At 45.9% G+C, this 5,177-nt stretch overlaps 1 pseudogene across 1 annotated transcript; it reads right to left on the reverse strand.

Moving 5' to 3' along the window:
* Nucleotides 1-4,291: 4,291 nt before the first annotated feature.
* Nucleotides 4,292-4,546, reverse strand: LOC307175387 (anaphase-promoting complex subunit 11-like; annotated as a pseudogene). The gene has a single exon. The product of its transcript is annotated as an anaphase-promoting complex subunit 11-like (transcript).
* Nucleotides 4,547-5,177: the final 631 nt, after the last annotated feature.

Here is a 5,177-nt window from a genome sequence, read left to right on the forward strand (position 1 = left end):
TGGGGTGCCTCCCACCTCCCCTGTGCCTCGCCCCGAGACAGCATCTCAGGGTCCCGCAGCCACCGGGGGCGGGGGGCAGTGTCTTCTCGCGGGTCGATATTGAAAGTCAGTTTCTGGAGAAGAAGTTAGTCTTTAATGGAAACAACACTGGGAAGAATCCGGGCCCCTTCATACAAACCAACACTGAGCCTGAGCCCGTAACCGTGACGGCACTGCCCCTGCCGTGGGGACCCTGTCCCGTGGTCCTCACTGCTCTCCACCCCGGTTGCATCAGGGGCGTCCCTCTCTTACCCTCAGGGGAGCCCTGAGTGTCCTCCCTGTGAAAGTCTATGTTCTGTGCATGGGGACCATCTCTTGGCCGAGGAGAGAGAGATCGCTGACCCGCAGCCACAGATAGAGCGCCCTCTGTCCTCACCTTGAGGGAGGTGAGGGCTCCCCCCTTCTCCTCACCTGGCGTCTTGGGCGGGAAGCAGAACCCCACCCCACGCAGAAGCTGAATGTGAGGGGTGCCAGGGCTGGGGACTGGCGCAGGTCCGAGCCAGGGGTCACTGCTGGGGAGCCCGAGGGGTGCTCAGGGGCGGTGCCGCCTCCAGAGCCCCCAGCCTGAAGCTCTGACCTTCCCGCAGCTCCCAGGGCGCCCACGTGCTTTACTAAGGCCTCTCCTGCTCACACAAGCTGCAGCGGTTCTTGCTGTAGCGGCTCAGAACTTCGTCTGGCCTGAGCACAATCAAAGCCACGTCTGTAAGTCGCCCACCTGCTCTGAGAGGTGCTCTCTTGGGAAGAAGGAGCCCCACCTTGGAGAGGGAGGGAACGGCCGGGCCTGAAGCCTCCTCTGGCCGGGAAGCAGGGCATGCGTTCTTGGCTCGAAGCGGAGTTAGGAGCTGAGGGTTGGGTGGCTCCCGGGTGGGGCCGGGCAGGGCTGGGTGTGTCACTGGACCGGCAGGGCTAAGATGAGCTCCGGGAAACAGGGCAGGGGAGTGGGGCGGGAAACCTGGGCCAGGGGACTGGGATGGCCCCTCCCTGCTCCGCGGGTCACTCTCAGACACCCTGAGGGCCTTCACTGCCCAGTAGGCCACCTCCCTGCCTCAGGTGGAGCTCCGGGCTCTCGGGAGCCCCTGCTTTCCCAAACGAGGCGCAAACTTGATGAAGAGACACAGATAGTGGAAACTGCAGCCAACACCTAAAAACACGTATGAATTGTGTTCCCCAAATTCCACTTATAGGGACCAGTCCTTAAAAAAAATAGAGACTGAAGGATGCAGATGTACAGTACAATTAGTAGAGCGAAAAACTGGGAATGGCCCAATTGTGAACAGCCGGGGCTGCTGAGTAACATGGAATGTGTGGCCACTGATACAGGACAAGGGATGCAGGACTGACATGCATGTCCACCTGTGAGGACATCAGTTTACAGAAGCAGACAGCCCTGGAGCCTCACCACCCTTACCCTCTTGTGTGCACACGCACACACACACACCCCACTGCACTGTCAATTGGAAAAGACTGGAAAAATGGAAACCACTTGTTAAGGACAATTATTTCTTTTTTTCAGAATTTTATTTTATTTTCTCCCAGTTTTATTGAGATATAGACACACAGCACTGTATAAATGTAAGGTATACAGCATACCAATCTGACTTACAATCATCATGAAGTTTAGCGACTGTCCATCCTCTCATATAGACACAAAATAAAAGAAAAAGAAAACATGTATTTTCCCTTGTGAGGAGAGCTCTTAGGATTTACTCTTAAGAACTTTCATATATAACACACAGCAGTGGTAACTGTATTTATCATGTTGGACATCACATCCCTAGTACTCATTTATCTTTTTTTTTTGAATTTTTGAATTTTATTTTATTTATTTTTTTATACAGCAGGTTCTTATTATCTATTTTATACATATCAGTGTATACATGTCAGTCCCAATCTCCCAATTCATCCCACCACCATCCCCTGCCGCTTTCCCCCTTGGTGTCCATACGTTTGTTCTCTACATCTGTGTCTCTGTTTCTGCCCTGCAAACAGGTTCATCTGTACCATTTTTCTAGGTTCCACATATATGCATTAATACATATTTGATTTTCTCTTTCTGACTTACTTCACTCTGTATGACAGTCTCTAGATCCATCCACGTCTCTACAAATGACCCAATTTTGTTCCTTTTTATGACTGAGTAATATTCCCTTGTATATATGTACCATATCTCCTAGTATTCATTTACCTTATAATTGGAAGTTTGTACCTTTTCAACCACCTTCATTCAGTTCCCCTTCCCATCACCCCCCACCTCTTGTAACCACAGATCTGGTCTTTTCTTCTATGAGTTTGTTTGTTTGTTTTTCAAAGTATATTGGACCTTGAACACTATGTTAGTTCCTGGCACACAACACAGTGTTATGTCTATACATTTCAAAATGATCATCATGATTAGTCTAGTCACCATCTGTCTCCAGACAAAAATATTAAACTATTATTGACCATATGCCCCACTAATACAATACATTTCATTCCCGTGACTCATTTATCTGTAACTGGAAATCTGTACCTCTTCATCTCCCTCATCTATTTCTGGCATCCCCATACGACTCTTCCTTCTAAAAACTACCTGTTTGTTCTCTGTATCTATGAGTCTGTTGCTATTTTGTTGTTCGTTCTTTCATTTGTTTTGATTTTTAGATTCCACACAGAAATAAAATAATATGATATTTGTCTTTCTCTGTCTGACTGATTTCGCTAAGCATAAGGTCCATCCATGCTGTTGCAAATGGCAAAATTTCATTCTTTTTTGATAGCAGAGTAATAGTCCATTGCGTGTGTGTGTGTGTGTGTGTGTGTGTGTGTGTGTGTGTACCACATATTTTTTAATCTATTCATCTGTCGATGGGCACTTAGATTGCTTCCATATCTTGGTTATTGTAAATAATGCTGTTATGAACGTTGGGGTGCATATATATCTTTTTGAATTACTGTTTTTGTTTTCTTTTGATAAATACCTAAAAGTGGAATTGCTGGGTTGTATGGTAGTTCTATTTTTAGTTTATTTAGGAACCTCAGTACTGTTTTCCACAGTGGCTGCACCAATTTACATTCCCACAAACAGTATATAAGGGTCCCCTTTTCACCACATCCTCTCCAACATTTGTTATTTGTGTTCTTTTTGATGACAGCCATTCTGACAAGAATGAAGTGATATCTCATTGTGGTTTTGATTTGCATTTGTCTGATGATTGATGATGTTGAGCATCTTTTCATGTGTCTGTTGGTCATCTGTATGTTCTTGGGGAAATGTCCGTTCAGCTCTTCTGCCCATTTGGGTTTTTGTTTTTTTGTTTTTGGGGGGTTGAGCTGAATGAGCTCTTTGTCTATTTTGGGTGTTAAGCCCTCATCAGAGACATTGTGTGCAAACATCTTCTCCCATTCAGTAGGCAGCCTTTTCCCTTTGTTGATAGTTTCCTTCACTGTGCAAAAGATTTGAGTTTGATGGAATCTCATCTGTTTATTTTTGCTTTTGTTTTCCTGGCCTGAGGAACATATCTGAGAAAATATTGCTAAGACCGATATCAAAGTGCACACTGCCTATGTGTTCTTCTAGAAGTTTTATGGTGTCAGGTCTTACATTTAAGTCTTTAATCCATTTTGAGTTTATTTTGTATCTGGTTTAAAAGGAAGATAATTATTTCTTGGTAGAAGGAACGTATCTTCTTTTCTTATTTTTATTTATTTATTTTTAATTAATTTATTTTATATTTGGCTGCATTGGGTCTTTGTTGCTGCACTCAGGCTTTTCTCTAGTTGTGGCGAGCGGGGCCTACTCTTCGTTGTGGTGCACGGGCTTCTCATTGTGGTGACTTCTCTTGTTGCGGAGCACGGGCTCTAGGTTCGTGGGCTTCAGTAGTTGTAGCTCTTGGGCTCTAGAGCGCAGGCTCAGTACTTGTGGCGCAGGGGCTTAGTTGCTCCATGGCATGTGGGATCTTCCTCAACCAGGGCTCGAACCCATGTCCCCTGCATTGGCAGACGGATTCTTAACCATTGCACCACCAGGAAAATCCCTCACAGGTCTTTGTTTTTGTTTTTTGTTTTTTTTGCCAGGCTCATGTGGTTTAATGAGTTTTACTTATTGGATAAAAGTGTCAATGTTGTGATGGAAAAAAAAAACAACGCAGCTCCAGTCCTCGTTTCAACCCTGTCACAGCCCAAAGGGGACTGGCCCAGTGGAGACCATGGCCACCCAGAGCCACTGTGGGGGTGGGGCCGTCTCAGGGCAAGGGGAGAGTAGGGCAGTGCAGCCTCACTCCTTGAACTTCCACTCCTGGCGGCACATGGGGCAGTGCTGCTGCACCTGCTGCACGTTGAGCCACTTGAGGATGCAGTGCATGTGGAAGCAGTGCGAGCACTGGCCCCACGCCAGTGGGCAGTCTTCACCTGGCACCTTGCAGTCCAGGCAACAGCCATTGAAGGCCATCCGGCAGATGCCGCAGTTCTCGTCGTTGGCCACCCAGAGCCAAGTGACCACGCCGTTTCAGTACTTGATCTTCACCTTCATGGTGCGGGAAGCCCCTGCCGACCTAATCGCGCGCTGCCCCACCCGCCTTCAGTTGGCAGCGCCGGCGCCGCGCGGGAAGGTATGTCACGTCTTTTTTAATTTACAAAATTTTTAGTTTTTAAGGAAGTTTCTAACGAAGATAAAATCAAGCAAAATCTACTCTTCATAGCCTACCCTCCCCAAATTTGGGGCCCAAACATACGTATGCAGATATGCAGAGAATAAGTAAACACCTTGGAATTATTATACCTTGATAAAGAGCATAAAGAATTAAAGAACCTGCTCTAGACAGTGAACGTTTAGCATTTTCTGTTGTATTGTAAAGGGGGTGAAAACTATTAGAGGAACAATTTAAGCTCTGAAGCTCGGAGCTGCAAGTGTGGATATCCAGTGGCACTCACCCAGGGTAATCGTTGAAAAGATTCTGGGAAGAAACTGAGAACCTTACAAAATAGCCATAGTAATAACACCTTCCCTTTATGTATTGAAGATAGTATTATCTGTTAGAAAATAGAAACTTCTCCTTGGAGTTAGATTACTATGATGTTCACATACAAAAACTAGATTGGAACATTCATTTTCATACAAGGAAAATGTTTTTCAGACATTTATTAAAGTGATATTTATATTT

Source organism: Stenella coeruleoalba, assembly GCF_951394435.1.
Source record: "Stenella coeruleoalba genome assembly, chromosome: 16".
Taxonomy (NCBI): Eukaryota; Metazoa; Chordata; class Mammalia; order Artiodactyla; family Delphinidae; genus Stenella; species Stenella coeruleoalba.